A 20,880-nucleotide genomic window follows, 5' to 3' on the forward strand; every position below is an offset into this window, starting at 1 on the left:
CAATATACATAGATGAAGTTACGTGAGGGCAAGGAGTGGCTGCCGCCCCTCCCCTCGCTAGAAGTCAAGCCCAGGAGTGATGGTTCGCCTCTTTGGTCGCATCGGAAGTGATGAAATTTCTAGTTTTTTGGCCTTTTCGGTTTCCCTGCAGCACAGCGCAGGCTGTGTGTAGGTTCTCATTTTTTTTCTAAAGAAAAATACCAGGCCTAGCCAATGAAAGGAGGAATGAAGATCTGCAGCTTCTAGAAATAGAGTTCTGGTTGTAACGAAGAAGAAGAGGGAAGAAGAGGAAGAAGGACTTTCTCTCTCTCCCATCCCACCCACGTGCCCTTTCAAAATCACCCCAATTTATTTTATTTCTTTAGCCATTGGCCAATCAATGTGAACCACCTAACTTACTATTTAATGTGCTTATTTATCTTGAGATTTGTTTTGTTTTTTAATTATTGTCCAATTAATTTGACCATTTTTCAATATTTTTTAAGTCACACTACATTATTTCTCTTAAAATTTAAGGAATTGAATGATCGCTTCAATGAGGTAAACTACCAACCAACTTTTCATTTATAATCGATGATTATTTTCGCTTGTAATATCGTTCCATACTTCTAAATTCTACACATATCAATTAATAAAAAAATCTTTATCAATTGATGAAACTAAAAACTATGTATGAACTAATATTGTACACAATCTTCAACCAAAATAAACCTATAACATAATCCAAGTAATATCATAAAATTATAACGAATCAACAATAAATATGTATGAACTAACACTAAAATAGATATGAAAGAAATCCCAAAAACTCAACAATAAATATTTATGAACTAACACTAAAATAAAACTAAAAATCCTAACAAATTAATAATAAATCTGTATCAACTAACATTAATAATAAGTAAGAACTAACACTAAATTAGAAAACTTACAGACATTTTAAAGTTGACGCTGATGACCTTCGGCAGTTCGGCTGGCATGGGTAGAATGAGGAACAAAGCAGCAAACAATTAGGTTTAGGGGTGGTTCGGTATGGGATACCATACCGAAACTAGTATCCCGAATCCCAAACCGAAATTTTTCGGGACGGAAATTTGAAGACCAATCCCAAACCAAATTTTCGGGAATCCCAAATTTCGGGAATCCCGAAATATTTTCGGGATTTTGGGACAAATCGGGAATCCCAAATTGAAATATGAAATTATGAATTGTTCTTCAAATATATAATTCAAGAACATATTTATCAACTAGGAATTTCATTTCATTCACACTACCATTTAATTGAACACTGGCATGCTTTACTCTTTTTATCATAGTCAAAATTCAAATTAATTAAACTCTTTTTGCAATCTGTTGAGAGACAAAAGAATCAAGCCTTCTGAAATCATCAGTCATGGCAGCAGCAATAATAAAATCCACATGAATATCAAACAGAACATGAAAAATATGCAAGGTGTAGGGCATTCTAGATTGCTGAGCATGAATTAGAAACTACTAGCATCAATTATAAAAGAATAATATATATATATAATAATTAATATTATATATTTTCGGTTTGGTATGGGATTCCCGAAATATCGAGAAGCCAATCCCGAATCCCATACCCAAATTTTGGGATTGGTTCGGGATAGCATCCCGAAAATTTCGGAAATTTCGGTTTGGGAAATTTTTAGTTTGGGATCGGGATTTTTTCGGTTCGGTTCGGGATTTTCGGGAATTTTTTCCACCCCTAATTAGGTTAGCAAAGTGAATTGAATCTGACTAAAAGATAGTGACTTGCGACCCAAAAAAACATAAAAGATGGTGACTTTGAATTTGAATACGTGAAGGTGGGTGGGATGAGTTTTTAAATTTTTTTAAAATGACTTGGCCATTTGAATCACGTGAAGGTGGGTTGGTAAAATTGAGTTTATTATAATATTTTAAATGTATAAAAAATTAATTTTTTATCATATGACAACCACGTTAGCTCTTAACTGTCTAATAGATGAAAAATGTAACAGATGTAAAAAGTGAAATGTTTTAAAAATATTATAAGAATTTGAAATTGATTAAGTAAAATATAAATTACCTCAAATATATTGAGTTCATACATAAACAGCAGGAAAGTCAAAGATTTTGCGTCGGACATGCCGTTTATCAATTCAATCTTGTCTCTGTGTATTACTTACGTCAGATGATTGTTGTCGGAGTACGTCACGGCCAAAGTGGAAGAAATTTTTTTATTGTGACTGAAAAACGACTAACATTACATGTTTTTATATAAATAATAAAAAATTTTATTTTTTAAATTATTAATTTTTTAACATATATAATAATAAGATATGATGTATCATTCTGTATTTTCATCAGATTAAAAAATCTCTTCCAAAGTAGAGGCTTCGTGAGGACTCCACTCGATGGATGTGATAGGCGTTGGAGGAAAGAGCAGCAATTTTGAATTGAATATCTATATTTGCATTTTTATTTCTTATCTTTTACACGCTGGTGTTGTTTTTTATTTATTTTTAATTTATTTGATTAAAAAAATTAAAAATTAAGAAGTGTGTAAATGTAAAAGTGAATATATGAATAATATCACAATTTTAAATTATATTGTGGAAATAAAGAATACGAGAGAATATGAGAGTGAGAGTTTGAAGGACAAAATTGAAATCTCATTTATAATTGAATGCCTTTTTTAGATTTGATTCAATAATTTGTTGCATACGGGGACTATTTAGAATTACAATAGTACATTTAAATAAAAGTATACAATTCTTGCAATTCCCTTTGCATAAAAGTATATAATTTTGTTGCATACAGGGACTATCCAGATGCAAGTTCCCATAAATGTTTACAATTCTAGCAGTCCCCTTTTAAAATCAGACATAAAGCATGACCTGCATATGAACGGTGTCTGCCCAAGATGCACATAAATGAGGATTGTGTGTCATGGCGCGTCTACGATTAACACATCCTTCATGAGCTACCTTGCGCAACCGTACATCAGAAGAAGAAAGATGAAGGTGAGCTGAATCAATTGTGGGATGTAAAAACATATTGCCTGCAAAACAGGTGCACCAGATCCACTGGACTCCCCATCCTCGCTATCGTCGTCACTATCTATTGAATATTTTAAGAATATAATATATTGTAATACACGGTTGTTTGACAGATGATGGAATTGGGTCATTGACCCAACAATCACAAACAGTGCACCTTTTCTGTTTTTGCAAAAAGACATGATGCATCCCAAACAGATGCATTTTTCTCTTGTATCAGACATATTTATAAAATATTGTTGCAATGTTCAGTTGTATCTCGTGGTGAGAAGACACATCCAAAATCAAAAGATATGTCTAAAAGGTGCAATTCTCTTTATATATATTGGTAATATTAGTAGAAGAAAATCATTCAGAAATTTGTTGTCTACACAATTTCTTTGCTCTCTCTTTTCTCTCCATCACATTCATACAATTTCTTTCTAGTTATTTATAAGGGAATACAATTCGGTTTTGCTAATCGAATATTCCATACTTTGTTGTATCCTGGAAGTGACAAATAACACTTAGTATGAAATATTTCATACAATTTCTTTTAGCTAATCGAATATTCCATAATTTGCTAGAAGAAATTGCTAATCGAATATTTCATACAATTATACCGTTTGGCCAAAAAAAAATAAAAAAATAAAAAAAAAATTCAAACCCACAATCCAAAATTCAAACTTTATGCTTTTCCTGCATTTCTATGCAAACCAAAAAGAAGAATTCATGAATTCAGAGCAACCTTAAACAAAGAGAACCGATATGGAAGGCATGGAGAGAATTGTAAGAGCATATCTAGTGGTGTCTCTAAATAAGGATAATTATTGTATAAAATAGGTATAAAATAAATATAAGGACAGAATGAATCTCTAATGGATCGAAAAATGAGTCCTTAAAGTATAGGGATTTGCCGGATACATAATATATATCCTCACATATATGGACTGTATAAGAACAACCTTTAGTGGAAAATGAGACGCACAATCTTGATTGAAGTGTTTAATGCTTTTAATGTTTTTAGTTTTTATACTTTTAATTAATAAAAAAATAGTTAACATAAACAAAAAATGTGCACCTTAATTGAAAAACAAGACTCACAATCTTGATTGAAGATTTAATGTTTTTAATTAATAAAAAAGGTTAACAAAAACAAAAATATGTGCACTTGATCAAATTATCACATAAAATCAAAAAAACGTCAAATTTAGAGACACAAAATTTTTATTTAAGTCATTAAATGACTACTCAAAAGCTGAAGGTCACACTGGAGCTCTTCACCCTCCTCTAGCTTGTCCACTCCCGGTTGCCATACCTTCGCCGGCATCGACGGTCCGAAGAGGAAGAAGACCCATCTCCTTTCTTTGAGCCCTAAACAAAAATTCTATTCTATTCAATCAAATCATTGGATAAAAGATAAAACCCTAATTTTACTAAAATAATTAAATAACCAACGGAGAAAGTAGTGGAATTTTGGAGCTGACCTTGGGTCTTTCTTAGGGATTTTGATGGGACCGATTTCTCTACTCTCCTACTTTTCATACATTCTCATTCATTTCTATTTTGCGCCGTCATGATTAAATTACGTTAACATTTTATATTAATTATTTTATAAAGATAATAAGATAAAAAACAATAGTGACCTTGGGCCTTTCTTTGGGCTTTCTTAGGGATTTTGATGGGACCTGACTTCTTTGCTCTCCTACTTTCTATACATTTCCATTCCTTTCTATTTTGTGCCGTCACGGTTAAATCACGTCAATATTTTATATTAATTATTTTATAGAGATAATAAGACAAAAAAATAATAATAATATAAAATATTAACGTGATTTAACTGTGACCATACAAATATGAGAGAATGAAAATGTATTGGAAATGAAAGGACAGAGAAGCGGTATTTTGATGGTTCTGACCGCTTCTGACCATTTCTGATTCTTCAGGTTTTCCAAAAACACAGAATCCGACGAAGGAAAGAGAAGGAAAGCAAAGCTGAAGAGGGTTTGGTGGGGCTAGGTTTTAAGCTTATTGGGCTCCAGCCTTTAATAGATAATAATATGCTATTTTTATCAGCCCAAAATTAATGTCTGACACTTTAGTCCAATGGGCTTGTTTTTTTCTTTTACAAACAATAGCATTGGTGAGTTTAATAATTAGTCACTAATAGAAGAGAAAACGGTGAGTATCAAATCGACACCACAGTGGATAGGCATAAGCTTGTTTTCATTTGTTTACTGGCACTCAAAAAGAATCATCATGCAATTCTTGTGGTAACATTTATAGGATTGTGTTGGATTTCGAATCATACCCCTAAAATTTCGACATTTGACATAACTTTGGAAACTAGTGTGCAAAGGTAACTATGCATATATTTATGGTGATAGGGATACCGTAACCATGAATTCCAGGCAGTCATGCACCTATATAGCTTACATGTTGGTGCTCTTCATGTCGTTATAAAAACAGCAGAGTTATTGTAGCTATATAAACCCTAAACCCTTATGTACAACATAAGAATTTGATTTATGTCTTTGTGGTGATCATCTACAACATTTATACCAACATCACTATTCACATTATGCTACAAATGTTAATGGACATAAGGTGTTAAAACACCAGTTCCACCACTCCATGTTCAATTTGAAGAAAATTATCTGTTGAATCCCATATCGGCTGGAGACCCAAAAGAAGAAGAATTTAAATAGAATTACTCCGCTTTAACTAAAACCGAGACATTTTCTAATAAAGCCTCAAACTTGACAAATTAGGCAAGTGGTAATTATCAAGTTAGGGACAGTATCGGTGTTGAAGAAGTGGGGTCCTCGACATGTCGACCTGAAAAATTCAACATCATCCATAATTTGAGCTTTTAATTCATACATAATATCGTTTTCGTGAATGTCAATGATTGCACACTTTTCATACCACAAACCAAAACCCAGGACACACCATGGAATTGAAAAGAAACCAAGGCCAAAAGAGAGTAAAGCAACATAAAGAGGAACCAAAGCAATACCAACCCAAAACACACACACACAAAACAAAAGCGATACCAACTTAAACGCACACACCAAGGCGATGCTCCAATTTACGCTTGCTAATGTACTAATTATTTGGCCCAGCCAGTTGATCTCTTAGCTTTTTTGCGTGGTGGTCGCGCCAGGCTACCTGTATAGAAGAAGCTGCAAAATACTCCACCTGAGAGTGAGGAAACTCCCTTCTCAAGTGCCACCAAAACTCAGCGGCTAGAGACTTCAAGCGGTTTGCCGTGATTGAAAATGCTTTAACTTTTGATTGGGACACAAGGGTTGTAGCGCAGATAGGCAATTCAGAAAATGAGGCAAATATGAATGCCCAAATTACAAGTTCTTCTCAATCACCTGCTTTAAATTTAGAGACGAAAGGTACTATGTATTCATAGTTAGGATAGTAATGCTCGAGTTTACTCTTACTAATCTACTAATTATTTTTCCCAGCGAATTGATGCCTTATATGGCGTTTTGCATAGCGGCGGCGCCAGGCTGCTTGTATGGAAGAAGCTGCAAAATACTCCACCTGAGAGTGAGGAAGCTCCCTTCTAAAGTGCCGCCAAAACTCAGCGACTACAGACTTCAAGCGGCTTGCTGTGATTGAAAATGCTTCAACTTTTGATTCAGATACAAGGGTTGTAGTGCATATAGGCAACTCAGAAAATGAGGCAGATTTCAATGCCCAAATTAGAAGTTCTTCTCCATAGAAGTCATTTTTCTCAAGGCATTTGCAAACACTTGTTGCACCTTTACTAGTTGTGTAGGTCAAAGCAGTGCCTCGCCGGATGAACAGCATCTTCCGCAACGGTTCACCCTCTCGAATAATATACACATCCTCAGTATAAATCACCGTCTTTAGATGCTCAGATATTGCTTTCAACACGTTTCCATCTATACTTCCAAGAATTGGAACCTACATAACAATGTTTAATTAGATACAATTAATTACGCAAGATGAATATTATCTTTTCTGACTGTTACATTCAAAAAGTTCACAATACGTACTTTCTTTAGTGAATTCATGCAGAGACGGCGCATGATAGGTCTTTGTTCCATTAAGACTAGATATTCCGCTTCCGTCTTTCTCAGTCTGCGATGCTCAGCTATTTTTTCCGACGCCTGCATGTTTAGAAACTCTATAAAGTAATTTCATGACGAGTTCATCAAATCCACAAATATATGTACGTGCATGAATGCATAAAAAAATTGCATGAAGGAGCCTTAAGCTTAATTAATGACATAAATTTTGCTTCAAAGAGTACTGGCCACCGCACCAACCTGCACCCTCGAATTGAGATATACTAAAAATAGTACCAAGCCACTTATAGAGATCACAACTGAAAAGATGATTTCGCCCGTGTCGAAACTCGTCTCAAGGTTTGACCCAGCTGAACTGCAAGCAAATGAAACAAAGAGCAATATATTAATTATTGATGACATTCTTTTAGAAAACTTACTTAAGTTTTTTATGGAATTTAATGGACGACATTGATGAGAGAGTTAATAGATGAAAGATGGCATTGATGAGCTTACAACATAAATATGTATATTAATTTCTGCAGATGCAAACCTCAGATTTCGCAGGCCCCATCAAAAACAGTGCAAGACTTTTTTTGGAAGATCTCTTGACCTCGTCATATTAGACTGGAGAGCGGACAGAAATATACCATAATCGAAAGGGAACGAAGTCATATTTTTTGGAAGTTCTACAGAACATGATAGTTTTAAACGTGGGATACTGATCGTTTCATTGTTTTTCTGACAAGAATAACCACAAAAGAAGAAATAAAGAACTCTGCCACGATCACATATGTTTTCATGTTTACAGATGTATTCCTGCCAACATACTATCTTTCGATTCGCAGCAAAAATGTACCACATGGATCCGTAAAGCTGAAGGACAAACAAGACCATATAGTTAATAATCAATGTTTTTAAAAGGTATTGAAAAACGATAAAGGATAATGAAAGGTTAAGTGTTATTCACACACCAATTTTTACCTCTTACAAACTCTCTCTTACCCCTTTGGTTATTCAAAACCATACAAGAAATTGTACCCTAATATATATATGAGTGCTCAAGAACTAATCGGTTAATATGTTAAAATTAATACGATACTAACTACTTATTTAAGCCCACTATACAACATCATCTCATTATCCAACCAGCTCATTTTTAGGTCAATTCACAGATCAAGCTTGAAAAAGCTATCCAAATCGGACATCATTTCACTATTTGCATTGTTATTTTGAAAGCTTTCCTTCTTTGGATGTTGATTTTAAAATTGTTGGTTAAGATTATGAGATGACGACGTTAGAGGAGAGACCTAAATAAGTGGTTAGTGTCGTATTAACTTACTAACCGGTTACTATTTGAGCATTCTATACCTATGGTTGTAAAATAGTCTCCCATCAAAGACTTGACAAGATAATTTCCAGTTTATATCTGGAAAGTTCAATGCTATTAGCATGGACGTCTCTAGTGAAAAAACTCTACACCTAGTAATTATTAAGGGTTCCACACCAATAGTTCGATGATTAGTTAAATGACTGTACAAGTTAGCAATATAGTTAGTAAGTTTGTTAGTATTTGGTTAGAGTTGTTAGGCTTTCTTTTATAAAAATATAGTTGTGTAATCTTTCTTTTTAGTAAATACAAGTCTCATATTTCTCTCCCTAAACTCTCTCTCTCCAAACTCTGTGTTCATCTTTCTTCTCTTCATCTTTCTTTTGATTTTCTCTTCAATTCTCAAATATTTCAATGTAGTTAACATGGTATCAGAGCCACCAGGTTCGCGCCATGGATCCTGGTGGTGGTTCCTTTCCTATTGTGCTTTTATTAGTTTCTAGTTTCTTTTGCTTTTTCTCAAAATAAATAGCCGAATTAGTTCAATCTCTCCCCCATCGTCTTCCACCAAATAAGAGCTCACAGAATCTTGTGCTGCTTCGTCGAAATCAAAATTGTCCTCAGGAATTGGGGTTTTGTTAGAATCGTGCGTCGACGACTTGGCGTCTTCAACCTTGGTTTTGATAGAGGCAACGTGCTTGGAATTATTTTCGTCGTTGGAGTCCGATGAAGCAAGGACTGGTGGCTGTTGTGGAGCAAAAAATAATCAAGAAAATTATATATGGAGCTGACACGTAGACTTTTGGGTGAGAATGATAAAATTACCCTCGAGGCACACCAAGATTCTCATGCGCATGCAAACAGTACTAAGAGCTTTTCGTTAAAGTTCCTTTATTTAAATCCCTCTCATCACTCCTCATCAATCCCTTATTGATTTTATTCAAAGGAAAACTAATAAAAAAGTCCAAAAAAACTTCCCTTTTAATGAAAAGCCCTTTTTAAAGGTATAGTGAATAGTGACAGTTAAAGGTAAAAATGTGGTTTTTCGTTAAAAGTGAACAGTACCGGGAGTGTTTTGTTAAAACTCCCTTTATTCAAATGGTTTCTATTTAATTTAGGAATAATTCCCATGTTAATTGCAAGATATTATTTCACATAATATCTTGCAACTCTCCTATAAATACTCAGATTATCCCACTAAAATACTAAGTCATTTGCTACCCACAAACTCCTAAACACATTCTTTTTAGAATTCTAATTTTGGCATCAGAGATTCTTTAGCCAAAGCTCCTCATTCATCGTGGGCACGTGAGTCTTTTGACCTTAATCTTATGTGTTATTATTTTGCAGGTGCATTTTCATTAAAGGAGAAGATGACAAAAATTTGCATCCACAAATTGGTGCTTTCATTGAGAGTTTGATTCACATGCTCAAAGAAGACTCTCGCATTCAAAGTTTCTCATTTCTCATTTATACGTTCTTATTCCTAGAATTTTTTAAATTCTTTGAATAGACGTAGAAGAAAAATACAATGGTGGGAAATTCAGAAACCATGACAAACGAAACTTCCTACGTTCAAAGATCCATATCAAATGATGGAGATTGCGATGTAGCTCCACCACGACGATCCACGAAACTCAACATGACATCAAAAATAGTAACTTTGCCACCATAGAGTACCACCACCACGGCAGCGATGGCAACCACTATGGCATTGGAGAGTGGAACAGCTTTATGGCAGCAAGGTCACGAAGCAACAACACCTGCCACCTTGCAGTAACGAGCCCAGGGCCATGCCACAAGGCAGCCAACCTAGTGCGGGGCAGCCTAAATCCAGCAGACCCATGACGTTGCCACAGTAACTGAGGCCCAAAGCACGGCCCAAGCAGTTATAGTTGCGATAATTGGAGCAGCCCAACACTAGCGGCCTAATGCACCATTGGCCCAATGCCAAGCAGGCCAGACCGCATCGTGCCCACGCGCCTTGCACGTGCCTTGACTTACTTTCGCTACCCAACCCATTTTTGTGGTCCACCTAGTGATCTCAACCGATCCAAGGCCAGTTCAACCATCTCAACTTAAAATTTTTGGACCAACGATTGAACCGAGGCTATTTTCACCCCATTTTTTCTGCAAATTTGGCATATCCTAGCTCAAATCTCGGTCCCGGAGTCTATTACGTTTCCACCACTCTAGGAGACGTATATCATCCAAGCTCTTCCACCCTATATAGATAACATCACTTGTTTCGACAAGTCATAGAGTTGACAAACGCCCTCACGCAACAAACGACCTTGGTGAATCAGCATACCGAGATGCAGTGTGCATATACGATTTGTCCCAAAGTAAGACAAGGCCAGACGATGAACCTCTTCAGCAGCGTCTCGACCAGCCACAAACCGAGCATTCTGGTAGTGTACACTCTTGACTCGGCCCCCGAGATAGCGTATACTCTAGTCTTAGCGTGCGAATGAGCGTTCACTCCTAGTTAGGCCCACAAACGAGCATACATTCACTGTTTGGGTAGCACTTCGATAATCAACATGGACAACCTTCTAGGTGAAATGTTCATCCATGGCTAGCCTCGCAATAGGCATCATCTACTTCACATTTAAGTAGGCAACACATCGAAGGAGAGAAATAGTTACTCAATCCGGCTCAAGTTCAATCGGTAGCCTGCGAGTAACCCGCTTGTCTGCTAGGAACGTACCACATGCACTGCAACCGAGACATAGACGAGCCGAGCATAGGAAAAAGCAGCCTAAACCAACAGGTCACGACCAGGGACAGTCTGAAGCTCTGCTGCCCCAGCAGACGCAAATTCAGGAAGAAGTTGGGAGGATCCCTACCAAATAATTACGTGATTTCCAGCTTAACAAAGCTATTGATAAGGCACTCCGATGAGACATGACCAACATAAGCAAGTCACCTTTCATTGACAAGATTGAGCAGATGAAACCATCCCACATACACTGGCAGATACAAAAATTACTTCTGTTTTAACAAACGCAGCAACTCAGCCTAATGGCGCGTTAGGGGCAGACAAGTACCATAAGGACACACCAGCCCAACTACTAAGAACCAGGGCATATCTTATTTTTATCACTCCAGACGATTCAATACTGGAGTAGCACATCACCAGTAGCCGAGCACTGTGAACCTAGTGGTCTAATTCCTCCTGCTGCGCACAAGCTTACCCCAACTTCGTGCTCACAGCCATGCTTATCTGCTCCACGACTCTCGGCTACCCTCGATCTGTCACCATGGCTCACAGCCATGCCAATTGTGCACCATGATTTTCAGCCATGATAATCTTGCCATGCGACTCATAATCGTGCCAACAAAACCCATGACACTCCAAACTTCAAAGCATCATACGACAGAGCAGAAGACAAGGCCTTATTAGCAACCCCTGCTAGTGAAAGACTTAGCGGTGATGGCGCAATACTTGAAGAAAGTCTCGGAGCAGCTCACTACGTTTCCCATGTACACTTTTATGCGGGTTCCACAAGCAGTTTGAAGTCTCAAGCAGATTGTCGAACAACACCTCATAGGCTAATGATTATTTCAGTTGTCTAGAAGTCCAGTTTTCCTCAACTGTACTCATAACAACGACTTTCATACTCTCCAGTGTGAGAGGGTAAACCAATTCCCTGACACCCATATGGGTCTGTTTTCCAGTGCGAGAGGGTAAACTAATTCCCAGACACTCATCTGGGTAAGTTTTCTAGTGCGAGAGGACAAGCTAATTTCCTGACACCTATCTGGGTTTTCTCTCCAGTGCGAGAGGATAAACTAATTGCTCTCTAATACGATAGGGTAAACTAATTCCCTGACAACCATATAGGTCTGCTCTCTAGTGCGATAGGGTAAACTAATTTCTCGACGCCCATCTAGGTAAGCTCTCTAGCGTGAGATGATAAACCAATTCCCTAACACCCCGCTGGGTCTGCTCTCCAGTGCGAGAGGATAAACTAATTACTCTCCAGTGCAAGAGGGTAAACTAATTCCACGACACCCATTGGGGTCTGCTTTCTAGTGCAAGAGGGTAAACTAATTTCGTGACACCCATCTGGGTAAACTCTCCAGTGGGAAAAGGTAAACTAATTTTCCGACGCCCATCTGGGTCTACCCTTCAATGGAAGGGGGCAAACTACCAATGAATTTCCACACAACTACTCATTTTGATGTGATTAGTTAATGGTTTTCATATTCCACAGATTTTTATCATGTTGTGATGCATGCCACACAACTTAAAAGATCGAATACTCGAAGACCAGCTAAGCAGCAAATGGTCAAGGACAGCAACCATTTCACACTCAACAGTTTGCTGATCTGACACTTCAACTTTAGCAGTTCCGATCTTGGCAGCTCTGTCCTCAATTGCTCCATCTACAACAACTAAGAAATCAAACTCAAACAGTTTCTTCATTCTTGGAAAGCAGCATAAACGTGGTAGCCTAAACCGTGGCCCATGCTGAGCTAGCCCTTGGCTCCAGTCAAGTTGAGCAACTCAAGTTATGACCTTTGTCACACCACTTCATCGGCCTATGCCGAGCCGTCTCCTGACCCTTACCAGCCGACATGCTGCACCACCTTGACAGCTGCCCCACGACAGCACCAACCAAGAGGAAGACAAAGAAAATTAAAATTTTATTACATTGGTACGGGGCGGAGAAGATAAAGAAATCAACGGAAGACAATTCTTTGCACAAGTAAGCGACGAAGAATGCTAGGGGAAGAGGAATAAATATCCTCTAGCTCTTGTAGGGATAAATAATTGCCCTCCGAAGTTGATTTAATCCTCTACTTAAGGTAGGCTTAAATAGGCTTTGGAGGCGATTTACTTACATTTCCTAGAAGAATCTAATTTCAAGTCCAAGTGGAAATCTGCATCAAAGTTAAAGATCTCCACACTTACTACCCTTTCCTGTGAGTAGCCAGCAGGTGTGGGGACATTTGTGGGGCAAAAAATAATCAAGAAAATTATAAAGGTGACACGTGAACTTTTGGGTGAGAATGACAAAACTACCCTCGAGGCACACCGGGATTCCCACGCACATGCAACAGACAATAATAGTTCAATCAAGGAAGAGTCAAACTATGGTATTTATTCAAATATCTCTCATCACTCCTCATCAACCCCTTATTAATTTTATTCAAAAGGTAACTCCCAAAACTTCCTATTTAATTTGGGAATAATTGCCCTGTTAATTGCAAGATATTATTTCACATAATATCTTGCAATTATTCTCCAAATACCACCATATATGGCCGGCCATTTATAAATACTTCTCTTATCCCACTAAAATACTAAGCTATTTGCTACCCACAAACTCTTACAAACGTTCTTTTCATAATTCTAACTTTGGCATTGGAGATTCTTCGGCCAAAGCCCTCTATTCATCATGGGTGCGTGAGATTTTTGGCCTTAATCTTAGGTGTTATTATTTTGCAGGTGCATTTTCGTTAAAGGATAAGATGACTGAAATTTGCATCCACAGCTGTAGATCTTGTCCATCAGCGAGGCGATTATTGGTTCTGACTCTGCCATAGATTCTTAGATCGATGAGAGACTTATGGTTTTCTCTCTCAGCGTTCTTGGGCCAAGATTGAAGTTCTTATCAGGTTCTTGATTTCTAGTTTTCACAGTGCACATAATCTATTTGATTAAATGTTTCAGTAAGAAAATGTTCGTTATTTTGTCAATTAGTAAAGTCGATAGCCAAAGAGTAGTATATTGAATTTACACTCTGTTTGTTCATCTTTCTTGTGAGTCTTTTCTAGGATATTAGTGTGATATTTGGATTCAAGATTGGTCATTGCTTCAAGATTAGTGTTTGTGATATTTGGGATATTTGGATTCATGAATATTGGTCATTGCTGGATTTTTATTTTTCTTTTCGAAACCGTGAATTGTGCAATTTGTATGGTGTCCAATTCTTGTCTCTCTCACTGATATGCTGCAATTTTATTGGGTTTCATTTTTCTGCAGCTCTCTGGCGTTTACAAGTTTGTGATTATTCGGATTATGGTTTATGCCAAACTGAGAAATGTGATGTCTGAGAAGATTGTTGAGGAGCTTACAAAGGAGTTTGTGCAATATATTTCCTTATCATAGCCTATAATTTTGAGTCTAACCATCTTAGTTGTTGGCATGTATCTACTGTAAGTCCGGCTATATGTGTCTTAGAAAAGGATGAAGTTTGAAGGAGTTGTTGATGGTAAATCCCACGAAGGGTAATCCCGTGTTATTGGTAGGTAAATCCCACGAAGGGTAATCGTACATAGATGTTAATTTTCTGTTGATTGAAATTGTGAAGGCTGATGCCATTGTTAAGAGAAGTCGTTTCTGGTAAAATCCACAAAGGGCGATCCTGTGGTACTACAGTTAAGGCCGATGCCGCACTATAGTTTGTTAATTTTCTGTTTTTGTAAATATTAAATGCTAAAGCCAATGTTGAGTGAGATTGTTGAAGGTAAACCCCACGAAGGGTAATCCCGTAAAAAGTTGTTATACAAGCATGAAGGTGTGCTACGACTACTTTATAAAAGGCTGTCATTTGAGAAACTCATGTTAGAGGCAGAGGAATGGTGTCAATTTCAGCTACGGTTATTCTTCGCTACATGCTCACTCCTGCCGAAATAAGGGCATATGAAATTTTAGGTCCATAATGTTCAGGAGAAATGTGTGAAGCTTGGTGTAGTGGACTCAGTGGAGGTTTGTGAGAATCATTCCCAAAAATTGTTTTGGTCATATTCAAGGAATGATGCTCAAAAGTGCATAGAAATGATGAATGGGAAATGGTTTGGCGGTAGGCAAATACATGCAAGTGAGGATGATGGTTTAGTTAACCATGCTTCTATATGGAATCTGGATGACGATGTTGCACGGTCAAGGCAGTTTGGCGCCGAACCTTAAGCTGAATGAATTTTATATAAACGCTTAATAGTTATGTTAGTCATATGCAAAATTTGATTGATGTTGACACTAATGATACTTTTCATATGCTCCAGAACTCAGATGGGAATAATTTTCATATAGAACAAGGTGATATACATGAAGCTATTGTGACATGGAATGAATTCGAGGTGGATCAATTCAATCATCCAGAAGGATTGCAAGATTGCAGTTGGTTTAAGTGATTGCAGATGTTCTTCCAATCTCAAATTGGGTTTCCCTAGTTGAGATTGAGGGGGAGTATTAAGGGTTCCACACCAATAGTTAGATGATTAGTTAAATGACTGTGCAAGTCAGCAATATAGTTAGTAAGTTTGTTAGTATTTGGTTAGAGTTGTTACGCTTTCTCTTATAAAAACATAGTTGTGTAATCTTTCTTTGTAGTTAATACAAGTCTCATATTTCTCTCTCTAAACTCTCTCTCCAAACTCTCTGTGTTCATCCTTCTTTTGATTTTCTCTTCAATTCTCAAATATTTCAATGTAGTTAACAGTAATAATATGTGGTTACGTTGAGACCGCAATTAGTAAATATATTGGCCGTGATCCTAGGGGACCATTTTAAAAAGATTTGAACTTACATGAGAGGCAATGATGAAGGGAAGGAAGTCTAACATAGCTTTAAACAATCTTCTTATTCCAGTCCTTACGTTAGTACGCCGATCAAGCCACTTGTAGAGGTTATAAGCCCTCTGTGTATATTGGAATGGAATTACGAAAATAAGCATAGTACCATCAAAGTATGTAAAATTTCCAGCTGCGAGCAATATTGCCTGGAGACATTTCAACCAACAGTTAAATAGGGATATTGGCCAACTAATGTGAATTTCTGGTTTTTTTTTTTTTGAAAAGCGATATTATCTATATAAAAGGTGTGAGAGAGTGGGGTAAGCCTTACAATGAACAAGCCATAATAATGCGGTCCAAATTCGCATTTGGAGAGCATCAAACCTAAGACCTCTTACTTACAAGTTATAAGTGAAGAGGATTCTCACTAGACCGTAGTACTAAGAGACAACTAACTAATATTATTAAATCATTAATTTATATAATAATTTACGAAAAATTCGTATTCAGTTTTTGGTTAGTAATGTAGTTTGACAATGATCTTATTGGTTTTCAAGTTTTGTTTGAGGCCCCAAACATTAATGTATGAATGAATTTATATGTCAGTTATATAATTTTTTTAAATAAAAATTAGTAATTGATTTATAATTTAAAACATTTCATTAATTTCTTAATTATGATTTTAATACTCACACCTTTATTAATCTCCTAATTAATTTTCAATTTAAAACATTTCCAAAATACAAAGATATTAAATAAAATTAAAATAAGTTTGCACGGATTAATTTTATAAAAAGGAGTTCAGTTTTTTAATCGTAAATATACCTATTCATATAATAATATTTTACATCCTCAAATTTTGATGCATTTTCAACCTCATACAATATTTTTAAAACATTTCAATCTCATACATTTACTATTATGTTATTTCAATTTCATATAACTGTTACAAAATCAGTTAAATTAACCATTAAGTGATGACACGGCAAATATGGGGTCTTCGTTTATGCTGGTGTGGTTGCCAAATTTGTGCCACGTGGCTAAACACTTAATAAAAATTTTAAAATTTAATTTGTACATTAAAATAATTAATTAAAGAAAAGGAAAAAAAATAAAACCAAAAATCCCAATCTTCATCTTCCCCTCCCAGACTTCCAAATATCTATTTTTCTTTTCTTTGTTTGTTGTTTTGAAGAATGTACCCATGTATTGTACCCATATATAAGTGAACTCAATATTTTTCTGTTCAAATTATGTACCTATGTATATATGTGGGTATAATATTTTAGAATCTCAACTTACTTATAAATCCATGCAAAGTCAATTCTCCTACCAATGTGGAATTTATTCTCAGGTTTTTTGCTATGCAACTTTTGGGTTGCTTGGTGATTTTAACGGAATGGAATTATGGAATTTGTTGTGGCTTCTAACTGGGTTTATACACAACAGTGCAGTGTTGATTTAGAATTAAAATTTTAAAATCAAATTAACGAGTGTGCGTGATATTTTTAGAGTTTGTACACAGCAGGACAAAACCTACCCAACTACCATGAGTAGGCAGTAAATGACAAATTTGATGGGATTGTACGTCAAAAACATATAGCATCATGGTTACCATAGGGTAATTAGTGCGTTGATGTAGGATAAAAATTATGCTATTTTACGTGCAATAATATTAAAAGGATGCAGAGACACCCTTAATAAAAATAAAAAAAATTGGAGAATTGGTAATTTAAGGGCTAATAAATTATTTGTTGCTGTCATATTTCGAAAGTAGATGCTTTAAACTTTTCAGGTTGTTCGAATTAACGTAATTTTCGTTTGCTTGTCAGTTTTGGGCCTAAATTTGAGCCAATTGTGGCATTTGCCATGTTTAATTCGGATTTCATTATTTAAGTACAATTTTAATATTTTCTTTATTTGTTTATTTCCCTTTTTATTTAGATACCTAGGGTTTCCAAGGTTAAGAACATTATGACTAGGGATTGGCAAAGCTGATTCGAACGACATGTCCGAGCTAACTGTGGTGAATAGTATTTTTCAGGTTTTCGGTGTTCGATTTGGTCCATGATACCTTTTCGAAAAGAGAACAATGAGATAAAGGCAACTCTCTACTTTGGCGCGATATAAGATAGATTTCGGCGTTTTAACATCGTTTGAAGGGTTAAAAACAACTTTTAAATTTTAAGGGTGTTTTTAGGCTATAAACAACTTTAGGGTTGTGTTTTCATCATATTAACATATTATTAATCAAAATTCGAAATTTTTTCTCAATTCTCTGGTGTTTCAGAAATCTATTCATGGGTGACTATTCGTGATCCATTTTATCTTTAACTTCCCCTGTGTCACATTATAAATATGTCATCTTGGCTTTTGATTTGTAATCAATTCAACTTTAGAGTTTTCTATATTTTCTAGAGGATTCCAAATTGTTGATGGACTTTAGCTTATTTGCTAGTGAATTCTAACGAGTGGGCTATTTCCCGCTACGTCATGTGTAATCACTATATACATGCATGCGTGCAGTTAAATGTGAAATTTAATTACGTGCAAGAGATCACCTTCTCTTAAAGTCTTACCTGTTGAAAGGGAAGAGCAACCCAAATTCGAGGTAGAATGGCTAAGTGACTAACAGATTTCTTGTGGATGAAATCATACAATGTTGTCACATGATGATCATCAATAGTTTTTGTGGAGGAGGCCCCTGCAGAAGACTTGGCACTACGTTTGGCGCGAAATCTCTTCAGAAAAACAACAATGTCCATTGCATAAAAGAGATCCCCGATTGATCGAAAAGCCAAAATTGTCCACATCAACCTTTTGTCCCAAAAGTAGCAAGTGTCTTTCTCGACGATGACAGGAATATAGCAGATCAAGGGATCAACGAAGAGAGAAAATGCAGATGATACTATAAAGATAATATCCCAGGTTGGAAAGAATATTTGTTCTTGATGACGTTGTGGCTCAATTGTTGGCCATTCTTTAGTAGTTCTACTTCTGTGTCCTCCATCTTGCTTGGAAGCTTCCCCCTCCTCTAAAGTACCTAGATCACTGTACAAGACACAATAAACATATTATCAACATTTTCCCCCATAAATGTGTGTGTCTGTACACACACACATATGTATATATAATTTTGGGGCCAACACCACATTGAACTTCAACAATCTGAACTGTCTATTTTTCAAGTACCTCATAGATTGTCCTTGCAAAATATCAATCACTGAAAATGCTTGAGGCATCTAATTTAGATCAAAGAAATTGACGAACAATATGCTTTAAGAAACATTGAAATGACTTTTTTCTTCATTTTTCTCTATTTTCATTTTTTAAAGGGAAAATGACTTTTCGGAAGAGAAGAAAGCTAATATGTGTTGACGATGCCACTTAGTACTACGGTCTAGTGATATTCCTCTTCACTTGCAAGTGAGAGGTCTTAGGTTCGATTCTCGCTAAAAGAGAATTTGAACCACATTATTGCTAGTCCATTGTGAGGCTTAGCCCCCCCCCCCACCCTCTTTTTAATGTAAATAATATCGTTTGTTAATATATATATATATATATGTGTGTGTGTGTGTGTGTTGAAGATACTAACATAATTTTTCTAGAATTTTGTCATATGTTCTAGATTTGTGTGGAGCAAAAAATAATCCGAAAAAATCATGGAGCTGACATGTGGTTTCTTTTTTTCTAAAGATGACAAAATTGCCTCATTCAATTGGCGAGACCCATATTTAATCGACGTGCAATTTAATCTGCCTGAAGATATGAGCAAATTACTAGGATATCATCAAACTCTCCTGCCCATGGCAAGGAGAAAAGTCAAAGGCATTAAAAATAGGATTAATTACTTGATCCTATCTTTAATATTCTCCTAATTGAAGATCAACTCAAACAAGGAATGATTTCCAATCATATCCAATCAAGGATATTAATTTCCAAGATAAATCTAAGATATTTAACAACTAACATCTTTTGGATAAATGCTGCCCGACCACCCCTGTAACTACATCTCCCCCAATTTATGGTAAGCTTTTGTTATGCACTTAAGTCCTAAATTCTCTCTCTCTTTAGAGTAGGCATTAGAGATCCATCGGCTGAAACTCCACATACCTTGTGGACAGGCGTGTGGCTTTGGCCTTCAGCAAAAGTGTTATTTTATGTTGTAGATACAATTTTGTTAAGACTAATATGGCAAAAACTTGCTACCACAATTTGCACACGTGTCACATATTCAAAACTTTCGCCTAATATAATAGTTTCGAACTTTTCCATTCTCCTTAATAATAGCAAAAAAGTTTTTTAAAAAAAATTGCACTACAAACCCATTTACCCATTTAAGGTGAAATTCTATCGGAATTGAGTTACAATGCGAGGATGAAGACTTTCTCAATATCGCGCATGCGATATACGCCTGCAACGGTTCAATTTCCATATTTTGCAGAATTTTTTAGAATGAGGAACTGCCCCAAAACGTACTTACTACCAGGCTGAGTTGTTTTCCAAGTCAAAGTAGGATTATGAGTCATTCAAGTCAAAGTAGGACTATGAATCATTACTTCCTTACTTTGGATTTCTTTGTTGTCTAGAGGTTTCTTTTCAGTTATAGCCCTATCAGACTATTAGGCCTTGTTTGGCACCGACAATTGGATTGGAATAAATAAAGATTGTAATAAATAAGTTATTGTTTTTAAGGCATGTTAAAAGAAGAAATGAAAAAATTGTAACCAAATTGGAGTTAGGAGATGAATTAGAGCTCATTTGAAAGTGCTTTTAAAATGACTCAAAATATTTTTGATGAAAATGTTTTATGATCATTTCTTAGTAAAAATGCAAGTAAATCCTGAAGAAGCACTTGAATTGTTTCCTATAAAAAACAAGTAAGCTTTTTGCAAGAAGAACTAAATGTGCTTTTAGAACCCAAAAATATCTTCTTTAAAATTCGTTTTTA

The 20,880-nt window shown here is 36.0% G+C and overlaps 1 pseudogene; it reads right to left on the reverse strand.

The window, feature by feature from the left end:
• Positions 1–6,135: 6,135 nt before the first annotated feature.
• LOC137747015 (cyclic nucleotide-gated ion channel 1-like) lies at positions 6,136–19,171 on the reverse strand (annotated as a pseudogene).
• Positions 19,172–20,880: the final 1,709 nt, after the last annotated feature.

The sequence above is a fragment of the Pyrus communis genome, chromosome 10 (assembly GCF_963583255.1).
Source record: "Pyrus communis chromosome 10, drPyrComm1.1, whole genome shotgun sequence".
Classification (NCBI taxonomy): Eukaryota; Viridiplantae; Streptophyta; class Magnoliopsida; order Rosales; family Rosaceae; genus Pyrus; species Pyrus communis.